At 38.5% G+C, this 15,912-nt stretch overlaps 2 protein-coding genes across 3 annotated transcripts in view; both read right to left on the bottom strand.

Moving 5' to 3' along the window:
- Nucleotides 1-11,211, bottom strand: part of LOC129239691 (teneurin-a) — a 335,619-nt gene extending 324,408 nt beyond the window's left edge. For both annotated transcript variants that reach the window (XM_054875401.1, XM_054875402.1), the window contains exon 1: nucleotides 11,103-11,211. The gene's annotated coding sequence lies outside the window, so the exon portion shown is untranslated. The remainder of the gene's footprint in view (nucleotides 1-11,102) is intronic.
- The window catches only part of LOC129236888 (uncharacterized), a 41,921-nt gene that overhangs the window by 14,389 nt on the left and 11,620 nt on the right, over nucleotides 1-15,912 (bottom strand). The gene's annotated exons all lie outside the window — the stretch shown is intronic.

Raw genomic sequence — 15,912 nt, 5'->3', positions numbered from 1 at the left:
CCACTTCCGATATTTTGGCCCAATAAATCCGTACACTTCGGCCATATTGCGGCGCGTCAAGAGCTGCGGCCGTTCGAGGGATCTGCGTACCATCAGCGTATCTACTGTTCCGCAGCGGCTCATAAAAATAATTATTGCGCCGCCGAGATGTTTTCGTTGCGAAGGTGCTTCAAGTGAAAAGCGAAAATTTACAGTACGTCTGAGCGACTGTGGCCAAGGTGAGTGCGCGAAGTGAAGTTGGGCAGCCCGTTTCGCATATGACCATGACTTTCGGTTTCATTTGTGTTCAACGCTCTACAGGTTTTTCTGCCATAATTTTTCTCCGCATCCTCCTCTGCTTTTCTGCGCTCGCCGCTGCTCCATTTCGCCTCAGCGATTAAACAAACACGCTAGATTTGAATAAATTAATGAAGTGTCGCTGAAGTGCTTCATAATTTCTGTCGTGTGCACCACCTCCTTTTTCTACGTATTTTGTTTCGGCATTTTTTCCGATGCGTTGCTGAGCTTTTACTCTTATTTTCTCCGACTCTACATTTCCAATTTACTCGGCTTCTTTCTTGCTTTGGAAAATATAATTTATGTTTTGGGGCAGGAAGCGTTTTGCGTACTCGTTCGCCGTCGCCACCCATCCCATCGCATCCCATCCCACCCAGTGCGGTGCTGTTTGCGTTCTTCACGTTGTTTCTGTGAGTGTTTGTGGCATCGCTGGCGTATTCGAGTGATTTAGGAAGTGTTTGCTGTTGTTACGCTTGGTTAGTAGATAAAAATCATGTTTCTTCCGCACTGGTTTGCTACTCCCGCTCGCCGTGTGTTTTGTCTTTGCTTGCGCTTCCAAACTTTGTTGTTGTTTTTCGTACCTCGTTTATTCTCGTTGCTATTGTTTTTCGTTTTTTTGTTGTTTTTGTGATTTTAGTTGTTTGTTATATGGCATTAGGTTGCCGCTTCATATTTGCCGCATGGATTTTCCACTTTAACCACTTTCGGGGAATTTTCAACTTTTAGGATAAAATTATTTTATGAAGATTTATGGCATTTGTCTACAGTGTGGTATTCTAATTGTGCACAGCCTAAGTAGCCGTCATTCCTTTCGTATTTTTGTTTGTTATGCTCTTTTTAGCGTTTGGGTTGTGTGTGCACACTGATACACTGACACTTTTGTTTACAAAGCGAATTATTGGGGCAGAGAAAAATTTCGGAAGCCTAGATGGGGTCGCATTTAAATTAATAGGAATAATCGCAGTGGATGCCTTTCTGTGTGAATATATCAACATTTTTAAACTTTTTACTGCTACTGCCCGATCAAAAAGCAGGTTGCGGGCCCTAGGCATAGTTTGTAAGTCTATCTGAAGTATGTCGGGCGACTTTATGAACTCTGCAGCCTTACAAAATTGCATCTAAACTAGGCAAATTTACGGTATTCCTGATTTGCTCTGATCTGCGCAGTGCGGTTCTGCAACGGCATTTCTTAGTTAGTGCCTTTCCAAAGAGTTGAATCGCCAATGGACAAAAAAACTAAGGTAAAGGAGCCTGAAAACAGATTTTCCAGCTCAGTCAAGGAGGACCTACAAACGCTCACCTACTCTAAGTTAACTGATTTAAGCGTCTGAAAATTTCATTTGAACGATGGTGAAATACTGGAATTCGTTATTCGTAAATATGTCGATCTAACTACACAAAAGTTTCGCACATAGGAGACGTGACCCTCCAACTATCCGAGGTATGGAATAAAAAGTCCGAAAAGTTAAGAAGTGTTTGTTCACAGCAATAAAATAAATATTGGTAGACTAATGCTAAGCTTAGCTAGAAAAACTTGAATTACTAATTTTTTTACATTTTTTTTGTCTCATTAACGCTTCTACTTTTTGCTCTTATATGATTGCTTTATATTGACAGAATGGGCAATAGGTATGGCTGGGTTCCTATTTCCTTTATGCATTGAAACATTTTAAGGCTAATTTATTGTTATTAATTGGATTTGGGACTCTCAAGGGAGATACCTTCAGGTTTGATACCTTCATTTTTACTCCTTAAAAAAATGTGTACTTTTATAATTCCAATTTACTGCTCTAAATAATTTATAACTAAAAAAACCAGCTAATCGATTCTTGTTAAACTTTGCCTAAGCATGGCCAATACAAAGTTCGTTTTTTTTATTCTCATGTGAAACACTTTTTTATGCGTTTTTTTAAGAGGTTATGAAATAAGTAAAAAAAACTTGAAAATCGTTTTCTATTGTGTTTCTTACGAAAGTTTTCATATTTTTGCAAAAGAAAAACTTTTTTAAACTTCGCAAAATGTTAGAGTTAATGAGTAGTGAGCCATAAACTAAAGACAGAAAATTTAAATACTTTTAATTTGATATCTGATATTTTGATATTTGATTTACTTTAATCGGTTAACGGAATTTTCAGATATTACAAAGTTTAATGATCTACTTTTTTTCTTTAATCCATATATAGCCCTTTTTTTGCCTACATCTCGAAAACTACGCGACAGAGACAAAACGTATGCGGATTTTCGGGCTCAGCGATCGGTTTTCCAAAGGTATTAAAAAGCGTGGTTCTTGGGGTTTTTTGGCTATAAAGAAGTGTTATTATTATTATTTCGTTGCCTTTTTTCTGTTTGAATTACTAAAAATAAGTCCAAAATTGGAAACCAGAATTTCTGAAACAATAATTATTCAAGGCTGAAGTTATTTTTCTCTACTTGTTGTTTGAGCACGACAAGTCATTCGCTAAATATGAAGCCGAAATCAGATACAAAAGTTGTCCACTTACAATATTTTTTCCAATGAATTTCGACAACTTTATCTCACATATCAAAGCAAAACTGGAGGGAAAATTAATATTATATATGTATACAGGCAAAATAAAGCCATTTCGCAGCAAATCCAAAGTGGGCTAATAACCACTTCAAGTCGAATCGTTTAAATTAAAGAAAGAAACACATCCACAGAACTCAGTTGGTGAGGAATGCATCAACAGGCGCAATTTAAGCAGTTATGCCAAAATGCAAAAGTCCAACCCTGCAACGCAGCTCTGGCAAAAAATCCAGAGCAAAAAATGTTTGCATCACAAGAAGGGAAGATGCAAAACAAAAATACAGGGAAGCAAAAACAAGAACAGAAATTACAGCACTTCAGAAGTCAAGTGGCCATGTGGTGGAAAAACAATTGCCAGTGGTGCGGAGGGAGCAAAGTAAAGTGTTGGCCGCAACAGCTGCAAGACAGGCTGACGTTCGGATGAAGCAGGAGCGATAAGACAGCATCGGCGAAGGTGGTAACGGTGGCAGCGGCTCTGGGGCAAACGTTCCATATACTCGCGCTTCAAATGCTGCGGAGCGCGTTAAATGCAAATAACTGAAGCCTGTGCAGCATTTAAGTGCATCTCGCCGCAGCCGCAATTTGGAAATGTTTCACTACCAGAAGTGGCAAATTAAATTCAAGTAGCAGCAAAGAAGATGATGACGTTGATGTCGACGTAAGCTGTTGGCTACTCAAGCACAATGAATTTGTACTTCGTTGTTGTTTTTAAAATTGTTTTTTTTTCTTCGACAGACGGGGTATGCTAAGACGGTGACAAGGTGAAAAGGAAAGTGCAATAATCAGGCAATACACATAAAAAATCAAGCGCTCCACACTCTTACGCGAAGTTGAAACATTTTTGTAGATTTCAGAAAGGAAGCCTTCTTGCGGCGACCGACCTTTAGTCCAGTGCGATTTTGGCTGAGCTGTTGTGGCAACAGCTTTGCCGCAAATAAAAGATGCAAAACTCTTTGCCACTCAGCTGTTGTAGGTGTTTCGGGTGAAAAAAGTCTTGCCTGGATTTACACAAAGATGACACATCGCATTCTCCACTAACGCCGCTGACACAGCCATAGCCACTTCAGACTTCGCCTTCGACACCTTGCGCAAGCACTTTTTATCCAGTAACCCGACCGCTGTGCATCAGTGTTGGGTGTTCACTGTGTCATTTCCGCTTTCTGCACCCCTCACATGCCGCACGCTGCACTGCTGCATTGCTCTGCTGATTTGCTCCTTTCTAGTGTCTGTGCACCTCGGCCGTCCGTCTGCCCGCTTGTCCATCCATCAGCTTCACCGCATATACGCTTCTGTGCGTTTGTGTTTGTCCAACATTTTCATCATTTTCTGCACCATCATAAATCATCTCGAGTGTTTTTAGTCGCCGTCGTCGTTCACAGCTTCTTCTACGTCTACATCTTCTTTCCCGCATCAGTTGTTTTTGTTATTTCTTGCTCATTTCAGCACGGCCCGCACTCGGGTCATCCTTCTCAAATCACATCGTCTTGCAACTTCACATATTCTCTCTTACCCCTGCGTCCATTCCCTCTGATACTTGACTGGCTACTATCATATTTAGGTGCAAGCAACTCACCAAGATTTTCAGGTATCTTCCTCTCGTCTGTAGCGCACATTCACACGAATCGCCAGGCAAACTAAATAACAAACCGACCGACTCAACTGCCGTCGGGTCGTCAGTTGGGATTCTCGCTCGCTATTTCTATTTAACATTTGCTCCGTGTTCATTGTTCTTCTGTATGTGGCTGTGTTGGTGTCTGTCTGTCCGCCTGTGACGTTCTTCCGTCACTGTTACTAATTTGAGCTTAAGTTGTTGTTTGTTTCGTTTATTATTAATGGTTTGGATTTTTACCTTGTCATGTTTCGTTGTTTCGCTGTTTTCTGCTCTACAATTCCCGCTCCATATGTTTTCTTTGCGAATTTCTATTAATATATTTACGCAAAAAAGTTGATGTGCCACAGAGAAAATCAACACAAGTGTTTCATTTCACATTTTTATTGTATTATATTTTTCGAATTTCTTCTGCATATATAGCTGTTTGTGTGTATGTGCATCCTACGTATGTGTATGTGAGTGCATTTGATTTTTTTGCCTACTCAGAAATGAGTAGTTGCGTATCTGCGTACCTTCAACAGTCTCTGCCGTAGCATCAGGTAGATCTTCCACTTCGTTTTTGTTTTTGTTTTTGTTTTCGCCATTTGGTGAAGGGCACTCACTTTCTCACTTGGTATAGCTGTATTTCGTTGCAGGCTTCAGGCTGTTGCACAGGTAACAGCTGCGATCAATTCAAGTACCTTCGAAAACCAAAGAAATGCTCAGAAATTGCGCTCCCCTTAGAAGGTTAATTAAATTTCGAAGTGTGCGTTGCCAGGTAAAGTAATTTCGAGAGCTGCTTCGACACGTTCTGGTTTCTTTGTCACAGTGAGGAAAATATGTAACTGCTTTCTTCTTTGAAAAACTCACCGTGACCAACATGAAAAGTGGAATGGAAAAGGAAAAAGGAATATTACTGATTTCACCAACGTTGACGAGAATTTTGAAGGGTGATAAAATTGTTATTCAAGCTGAAGCAAGGAGAAGCAAATAATGTGTAATTAATCTAGTTTTTCGCATCCATTGAAGAAAAACAGCTCTTTCAAGAAGTCTGCCTTGAGAACAAAATATTGACACGCGGAAAATATTCGATTTTTTATTCAAAACTATTATTTACAGTATTTCTTTTTATAATTTTGATTCGTCAGCTAAAAATCTATTGGAATTTATAAACCGGATTGTCAACGAAAGGCGCGATTGGCCTCCATCACATTTGAGAGTAAATCGATCTGAAATATGGCAATACTCTTTTGGGTTTTGACGCGTGATAGCTAAATTTAAATTTATTTTGTTTTGTCTGCTATATGTAAGTATGTACGTATGAAGTTGTATCAAACGCAATTAAGCAGCCTATTTGTGCGTATTTAGTGTTGGTTATGAAAGCAATTCCTGCATTTTTCGAGGAGTTTCGCAACTTGAAAGGCGCGCAAAAAATAGCCAGTATACAAAAATATGGTATAAGTACACATGGGTATATACATACATAAATAACAATCGGTATGTTTCCTCGAAATTCTTTTCTGCTATTAAAAACCACTTGCGAGAAAACAGGCAATTGAAATTTGAAAAAGAAAACAAATTTAAAAAAAATGTTCAAGGAACCATTAAAAACATTAAATTTCGAATCAGAATAAAGCAATGAATGCATGTATGAATTTACATATACGCAACATGAAAATGTTTTTCCTAAATATGTATAAGCAAAATCGGATAACAAATTCATTATTTTCAAAAATCTCTACGCCCGCCCCACCCAGAGGATATTGAGTGAGCTTCGCCTTTAACACCTTGTTTTTTTTAATTTTGTTACAAAACTGGTTCACCGAACTTTTCTTGCAACATGCTGCACCTTAATTTCATTCCACAACAAAATTTAATGCAACAACCAAATCAAATATTTTTGATAAAGCTTAATTCACACTTTATTTTGAACGAGTGCCAATATTGACATGAAACTCGGCACAAATGTCAACGACAGTATTGCCAGTTTAAAACAAATATTGGGCTAATAGATAATTCCGCAATTTTAAATTTAAAACTTTACCCTATTTTATTACCAAAGTACTAGAAAATCCGGCGCTTCTTCACTGCGGCTTAATCAAATTTGAGATAGCAGACTTCTCTTCATCTTCTATATTTTGAATTTGAGCCAAATCGGGTCTTAAATACGATTTTTAGAGATATCGCGACCACATCGGAAAAATCGGCAATTTTCTTCTAACTGGCTTGAAGACAAACCAACTCAATCGGCTGACTAGGTTCCAGCACACAAACGCATACATACATAAATTTAATGCTAGTTTATATATTTTTCTAAGATATTGTTCGCTTATTTTTTGCACACCTTAAATGCTGATATAACTTCGCAATGCAGATTTCTTGTACCCGAGTCTACACTTTTGCCTTCGGCATTGTTTTCTTCCGCCCCAATTAATTCAAAGCCGCCATTCCGTCATCCGTCAATTTCATGTAAGTTATTTATACCCGAAGGTTTTTGGGTCAAAAGACCGACTATTTCAATTGGGTTAGAGATAAATCGTGTTTTGGAATAGATTACTCCTGTTTGAAAAAATTCTTAAAACATTAATAACCGCATTTCATTCAAGAGCCATTCAAATATTTGATTCTTGTAGTGCATATACATACATATTTAATTTCAAAGTAATTGGGAGAATCTATAAGATTTTGATCTATGGATGCATGGAGTTGTAAAGTTTGGTGGCAAATCAGGCTCTTATCAGGGATGAGCGATCGGATCGCGTTGTAGTACTCGTAAAAGTGTTTTGAAGTCTAAAATTATTTGAAAATTATTTTCCAAGCCGATTCTGAAATTTTGTTCTGAGCACACTTGGCTTTCAAAAGATGCACCTAAATATTGTTTTAAAATAAAACATATAAAAAAATATATTCTCTCAGTTTTCACAATTTTATTCAAAACGCTATTCTTAGGAATTAAATATATGTGAAAAATTACATAGTTTAAATGTCCACCGTGAGGCCATACAGTAATAAGAAGATTAAATACATACTCGTATAAGTATATATGAGTACGTCTACAGGTAAAATCCGCCAAACAGTCGATTCATGAATGCCTAGTTGATGAGAATTTTGAGATTTCGAGGTTGAAAGTTGTTCAGCAACACTATGCGCTACACCAGCAATATTCTATCAGTCCCTTTTCTATCCTCCACAGAACCAATTTCATCAAATTTGTTGAGCAACCTTTGAATTGTCAATTTATTCGAATGATTATTTCCCCCAAAAAAATCACGAGTTTTGCGATAAGTTGTTTTTAAAGATCGATAATTTTTATAACAACTTTCAATATTTTAACGCGTTGTACTTCTTGCCAATTTGTCCATCTTTCTACTTGAAAAGTGTCAAAGATGTCATAAAAAAGGCACCGCCTAAGAATTATTCCCTACTGTCATCTAGGTGCCCCTTTTTAAAGACCCTTTAATTGGTTATTTTAGTTAGTATTCTGCCGATCACTTTTTCTTTGTCAATTTCAATTCCTGATGCGTGGAAACTTAAGAGTACAGAATTCTCGATTCCATCATCTTCGCTCGCAGCTTTTCATCAATTACTTTTTCGACAAATATTTCGTGAAATTGTTTTTCATATAGTAAGCAAAAATTACAAAAAATAGAACCACAGCAAGCCGCACATCTAAAAATGTCTGCGTGCCGATTATTTATTTTTATTTTTGAAGTAAAAATAATTCAGTCATGAAAAAAGCTAAGACTTTGATTTAATAGTTCGCAATTGATTCCACTATTGCAAAACATTTATATTACCGAATATTTGTTATCCCAGTACAAGCGCATATCCCAAATCAAAACTGCATAACCAAATACGAGTACACTTAAATGAGTTAAGCCCTGAAATTATTTTCATATTTTCTTTTATCAATTTCTAATACATTCAATTTTATATTAGAAATCCAATATTTGCCTATATTTTATTCCAATGCCAGTTATTCCAATACTCAGCTTAAAAATTCTTTCTTCTGTTCTAATTGACACAGTAAAAATAAAGCAATGGCGAGGCCTGGTATTTGAAGCAAAACTTCGCCTGAATTTTTCAAAAGAGCTACCGAGTTAAAACTTTTTGAATCTACAGAAATATATAAGTAAAAATTGCAAGTCAGACTCCAACGAGTTTTGAAGAAAAAACCAACGAAAACTTTGGGGCGCAAAGCCGAGAGAAATAATTTTAGACGAAAAATTAAAAAACTCTTGGAGTCTTTTCCCTTTCTTTTTTTGCCTTGAAACTTAAAGAGTGATTTTTCTTCTCGTCAATAAAAAAAATATACATAATTTCTACTGATAATTGTTAATAAACTAATTATTTTGGTAAGTATTTTGAAAATACGCATTGGTCACGCTTTTTCATCCTAAATTTCATAAAGTGCTTCGCAAAATATTTGTAAATGGAGAAATGAACTTGTCGCAAAACGGTGAGCTATAATTGAATAGAAAAATCATATAAAACGAAGGTAACCTGTGTTTGTTACAAGTTTAACCAAAGTTTTTTTTTAATATTTTGTAAATTATTCTTCGAGTAGATGAAAACGTTCCGCAGATTCTCAACTGATGAATTTGGAACTGCTGAGATGGACGAATCCCTATCTGACTAATCCGAGTTGGAAGTAAACCCAGCTGATGACCTGAATAACATGGCTATGTTCGTCATAAATATTTAAACAGATTCATAAAATTTTCGATGCCACATTGGTCATGAAAGAACACAGAGAATTTTACTCATTAGAGCGTTCGTCGCAAACACTGCGGTGACGAGAAGCAGTTAATTCGATACCCACGAAAATTTTGAAATATAAGTGTAATTATGCTGCCTCTGATAAGAACAATGCACATCATCCAGTTTGCGTGAATTTCTTTATGGAATGCCTGTGCCTTTCGAAGCGCCGCATTCATTCTAAAAATACTGGAAAAAAGATAAAACTTCCGGCAGCTTTCATTCCACACAGAAGGAGTCAAACCTCCGAGTTATTACAGAAAAAGCTTCTCATAAACTAAGAATCCCACTCCCAATTTATAGAAAAAATTACTTTCATACTACTTAAACATCAAATCACATATCGCGTAGGAATATTGTAAAATTATGTTCTCATCCACTAAAGCCCTATGACTATTCCAGGTATTAACAGCCTGAAAGCATTTAAGCTTCAAGAAAAGGTACTAGTTTTACATCGACAAATTGACCACAAAAGACTAAATAATCGATTCTGTGAGGATAAGAAGCCAATGATGGAAGTATCTATACTTCAAAAAGCACTTTTCCACATGTCACAGCTTATTTAATTTTTGATATGCCTTTTAAGAATTTATGTCCAGAATTAAAAGCTCAATAAATACTATAAAATCTATACAAATCTCCAGCGCGCAAAGTAAAACCAGTTTCGCACAAAACGGAGTTAATTTATAGCCTGAACACTGGGTTTGGGCACAAAATTTATTACGTTACCTCTGCGACATTTCAAACAACCCAGCACAATTTCTTCGGACCTTTGTGGAAAACGAAGCATAGACTGATTTGGAAAGCTATTTAAGTGTAGTGAGTTACGAAGAGTCCTAGGCAGAAGTCTTCTGAATGCGAAGGCATTACAAAAGTTGCAATAAAGAGGGAGTGAAAAAATGTATTTCTTAGAAGTAGAATACCCACTCTTCTTTGCATCAACTTCTTTTACCTCAAATGTGAACTTTGTAGTCAACTTACAGAAATAGTTTTCGAACAGTGTAGTTACTGGTTCTAAAACTTTTGAAGCTTTTTAACTTAACCCTCAACTCATCATCTTTAGAATAGTGAAAAATAGTTTTCTTCCAGAATTGGAGAGAATTTGAATGTGTCTGGAAACCAAATACAAGCCCTCGTCAACGCTAATTGGGTAAATATTTCTTTCTCTCAAAAACAAAACAAAAAAAAAAGTACAACCAACAAGTCATGGAATTCATTACTGATTGCAAGTTTGTAGAAATTCAAATTCCAATTTTCGCACAAGCGATCCTTTCATTGCGAACATTTGTGTGAACGGAAAATCGCTTATCGAATGTAATGCGCTGCCCTGCAGCAGTTTTGAACAACAATTTTGTAGATTTAATTTTCATTAATACCAGCAACTTTTCTGAACTTTTTGTTTCGAATCACGATGATCTGTTTTTGCCAATTTTGCACACTCGCCTGCGTACTCCGAATTCTATTGCGATAATCACGCATTGTTCGCGCAGACAGCAGGTGCGAGGGGACGTTGGAGCAATTCCGTTGCCACGGCAAATGAGCGCATTTCAAACTTTTAATTCGACCACCCCTCCCCACCCCAAGCGGTGTGCACCGTGCCCGCCGTCGCGTTAGTGGGTGTATCCTATTGCTGCGCGCTTCCGAAAATAATTGCAGCGCAGTAGCGTGTCGTGCCACATTTGAATGGCTTTGGTGTGTTGCACAGAGAAGCGCTGGCGGCGTTTGTTCAACATTCAGCAAACGAAATTCGAGGATAATACAAGGATATAATTAAAATTGTCAGTTTAGTTGAAGTTTGTTAATGGGTGTATTTATGTTTGGTGGTGTTTTGTTATATTTGTTTTCGTTTGTATGCGTGTGTTTTTGTTTCATTTTATTTTCTTGTTTTTTGTTTTTGCTTCAAAAGATATGTGAATATCAATATCGACCTACATTTCTTTATTTCGCTGCCTGCTGCCAGGATCCTCTGAGTAAAGACGTCACTGCTTTGCACGCCACCTTCCCTCGAGTTAAGTTGCTTTTCGCTACTTCTTCGCTTGAATTCGTTAATAACTCACTTTTTTGTAGTTACACTAGATAAATATTGAAATCTCTTGCTTTCAAACAATTCTCAATTCACGAGCATTCATTTTCTGGCCAATATTTTTCATTCACTTCTCCTTTGATGAATTTGTCATGTTTTGCTTTCGGATAAATTTTTCGTGTTCTTTGACCGAACTGCCAGATACACACGCAGCTGCCACACGAATTTCGGCGTGTGACGTAGCCGCTGCTGTAGCGTTTTATGGCGGTTTCACACTCTCTTGCCACACAATTCGACAAACAAATATTTCCACAAATTTCTTTAACTTTTCATAATTGGCCAGAAAAACACAAATTGGAATATTTTGCAAGGATTGACTGCACCAGAATCACTGTCATCTGCGGGCAAGCAAAGAAGCAGTTGTGCCTGCCACACAATTAGCATGCCACAGCGATGTGTAGTATTCTTCGTTAGTTGCACATATCACTGTTTTCGTGTCGGCACTAATCGCATTTGTTGCACGTTGTGTTTAAGTGCCATAACTTGACTGCAACTGCCGCACCTGTTCACATCCAATTCTGCCATGCAGCTCAGCAGATCTGAGATTTCTTTCTGTTTTCTGAATTATTGAACAAATTGTGTTTGTATTTGAGAAAAAACGCGCGACAAGCAGCGGCACGACCACCGTTTACAAGACGCGTCCAAACGTACCGACGAATAACACAAAACTGAATCGGCGCTGAACTCAGTTGTTCAGTTGCTTGAATATGGCAACAGCAACAGCAGCAGCGGCAGTGGCAGTGACAGCGCCAGCAATACGGAGCGAATATGCTTGTACAACATCTGTTTGAGGCCAGTCAAGAGAAGCAGCTCAGCAGCATCGTGATAGCGGCCGTTCCGGCGACAACGCCGTCGTGCTGTTGCCATTCCAATTGGCTGCATATGAGTGCTCACGCCGCTCCAGTGCTCTCTGCTCACCGCCAGCTACAAGATACTTTGTTGCCTGTATCTGTCGTATGTTGGGCGATAAGAGCGCTCAGCTGATCCGCCCGCACTGCCGTTGTTGTCATCCATGAACTTCCGCCTTTCGCTTCCGTCGTTTCCGATTACATTACTTTTCGCTACTTTTTCTTTTACTCTCGTCTAAATTTATTTGTTTTTGTTAAGGGCGCACTCAACGCGTACTTTTATCTGACTCTCACGCTCTCTGCTCTGCATTATATGGTCTTGATTATTGACTAACATATGTTTATGTACAAAGAATTGAACGATTCTGCTTCGTCGCGCATCCGACAGATACAAATTTCAACGCGTTTGGCCAACACTCGACTCACTCGCTGGATAGGAATTTAACGATTTGTTTGTGTTTACTTCTACGCATGTACTGGCGCGCCAGTTTGGCCCCACTCCTCGGCAATGCACTTTTCACTCCCTTTTAGGCGATTAACTGTCAGTGAGTGGACAAGAGTGAATTTTTGGTCGATTAATTTACTGGCTTAAAAGCGAGTAACACAAATTGTTTAGCAATAGGTTCAAATGTGCATACTTCCATTTTTTTTAATTCCAATAAACTACATTTCTAGGTATGCCCCAAACCACTACTCGATGCTAAGTTCATGAAAAGTTAATAGCCCTTTATCAAATCAGAAGTCTTCTGAGCTCTGTTGTCCTTTCGTTTTGGCATAAAAATAAATATTTTGTTTGATAACAGTCGAATCAGCTCACTCTCTCTCTCTCTCTCTTCTCTCTCCCTTACTGCCTTTCTCTCTTACTCTCTTGCACTTATTTCGCGTGCGTGCTCTTTCAACTAAACAAAATAACCTGAATGCGTATAACACAATTATTGTGCTCATGTACGCCGTATAATATGCTCAAGATAAAATACATTTTTCACTTCAATGTTTTGCATGCGATTTTTTCTGCCCAAAAGGTTTCAAACAGCATGAAGAAATATTTCAACCAAAGGATATTGTCCTATATATTTTGTAAAGCCCTATGCTCCAATGGCAAAGGAAACGAGGATGATGATGATGCATCGTAAAAATTAGTTTGTAGTCAAACATTTTTTCAAGACACTCGTAAATCTAACAGGAATTTGAGGACGTGCCTCTTAACTGTGCTGTAATAGATAACAGTAGAAAGTAAGAGTTTTATACCAGTTTCAAGAATAGAACAAACCAAGGGCAGAGAACAGAGCAAGAGAGTTCAGCGTTATACATTTCTCCACCAGTCAGACGAGTTTTTGTTAGCTCTGCAGGGTTCAGTTCCTTACTGTTTTCATCCGTTTGCTTGTTCATTTAATGTAGAACCCCACTGTTTTATAGGATGTTTACATAAGTTTGTACGTACATTACTAGACATCTGTATGAACATAAAATATATACATGGGTGGCTGTGTATTCGTGAAAAACTGTTTCACCTGTTGGTCGCATTGATGTTCTGGGATGGCATTCAACTGAAGTATTCGGAGCAGAAATGGGAGAATTATTTCTGCAATGAAGGCGGTAAAGTTTGGATTACTCGGTGCGTAGATTGCTTAAAGACATATAATACGAATCTCCATGAAAGGGAAACTAATAAACTATTTCATCAGTACAATCCTTGGCGCGCCTAAAATCTTAACTTCCCATTAATCTTATTCTTTCCATTCTTTAAGAACGTTTATTGAAGTTGCTGGTCCGTTGAATTTATCTACACAAGGAGAAAAATTGCTTTAAATAGATCCTTTGTATTTTTCCGCCAATATTTTTTAAAGATGGGTACATGAAAACATAAAACTACTAATTGTAAAATTATTCACTTATTCCCAAATCAAAATGCTTTAACATCTCAAAACAATTAGTTGGTTATTTGTGACTTAAATATGGGCGAATTAATTACAAACAAAAACTTAAGTTGCTCTTTCTCCATTTAAGAAGGTGTGAACCATTCTAAATAATTCACTACCATCTGCCTACGTTACCGATACCCATTCCCCCAGAAACTGCTAAATATGGAATTCTAAGCAAGTCGGATAAGACTTAGAATAGATAAGAAGGCGTACTTTTCTAATGTTAAACATTCAATGTAAAAAGATAAGTTATGGCTTTTTTCAAACCACATTGCAGTGAGTGCGATAGACGATGCGATGCCTATCTGCCGTTCAAACTTGGCTTAAAACTGTAGATGCCTCCATTTATGGAAAAAACATAAGAACGCACACCGCAAATAGGAGCAAAACACTAATAAAGGGAGTACGCGCAGACTGGCAGACCAGAGTCATATCAGACGATAGTGGCTACCATATTTATACTGACGGCTCAAAGATGAACAAAGGCACTGGATCGGGAGTGCACTCGTAATGATTATCCTTAAATTACTTCTTTAGACTCCCAGGCCAGTGTAGCGTCTTCCAAGCTGAGAACTACGCTATAGACCAAGCAGTAAAAACTATAAGACTAATGAACACTAGACAGGGCTAGTTTACTAGGGCAATAGGCCGACCGGTTATAAACTATGCTGCGCCTGTCTGATCGCCTGGCACCCGTGATTCGCAGTGGACAAACACCGTCATGACGAGGCTCATATGCTACCTGTAAAGGAGCATAATAAACTGCTCAGCAGGGGTGTTACGGCAGGTCTCACCCATATAGACACCTGCTTGAGCCTGAGCCACCTCCCAGGCATGTCAGGAGGCATTTCCTTAATCACGCGGACGCGATCCAGGACAAAACAGACCTAGAGCTACTGGATCGGACAGTGTACAGATAGGCAATCAACGGCATTCATCGGGAGACTCTTACCACCTTCTTAAGCTCCCGAGTCCAACCAACACCCACGCAGACGAAGAGGTTCAACTTTCCCGAGAGTCCCGCGTAACCTTGGGACAAAAACTGTTCTGGATACTGTAGCAGGTTAAACTCCTACTTATTCAGAATCGATCCCGATATACTAAATATATGTCCGGCATTTGAAGGCACCCCGCACGACACTAACCATCTTTTTACATACCCCATCAAACCCAGTCATTTAATACCCCTCTCCCTCTGGACTCAACCTGTCGAAACAGCACGTTTCTTGAGCCAACCATTAGATAAGGTAGACGATGGCGACCGGTGATTACACTACACTGAACACACAAAAACCACAACATAAGACTAATGAACTTACTTCTGGCAAACCTTACCATTTTTGTTGATAGTCAAACAGCGATCAAGGCACAGGCCTCAGCGCGCATCAATTCAAGATGTGGAGGAGAAGGTCTCTCTTATTTAACCACACAACACCACACTTTGTTGGGTCCCCGGTCCCTCTGGAGTGGAGGGAAAAGAAAGAACGGATGAGTGTGCAAGGAAAGGCTCAGGGACTAGCCTTCAGCGATTGGTGGAAGACATAAGCATACCTCTAAACGAACTATGTACTGCGATTGACTTGAGCGTAATCGCTCAATAAAAGGTGGTCTCCAACTACTAACTGCAGGGACTCCAAAGCACTCTGTCCAAAACTGAATCTTAAAAGGACACAATGTCCGCTTGGATTAAACAGATAACTATCATCGTCCTTAGAGGTATTATAACGGCTCACTGCGATATAGGCGCCCTAGCCAGTAGAATGGGTGTACCTCACAATGACTTGCGCAGGAGCTATGAAAATGAAGAAGAAATTGAGTCGGTACAACACCTCCTCTGTGAATCCATGCCAAATATCTTGGCGTTTATTTTTTTGAAGACCTGGGAAATT

The sequence above is a fragment of the Anastrepha obliqua genome, chromosome 2 (assembly GCF_027943255.1).
Source record: "Anastrepha obliqua isolate idAnaObli1 chromosome 2, idAnaObli1_1.0, whole genome shotgun sequence".
In the NCBI taxonomy this organism is placed as follows: Eukaryota; Metazoa; Arthropoda; class Insecta; order Diptera; family Tephritidae; genus Anastrepha; species Anastrepha obliqua.
This window is presented reverse-complemented; position numbering and strand designations above follow the sequence as displayed.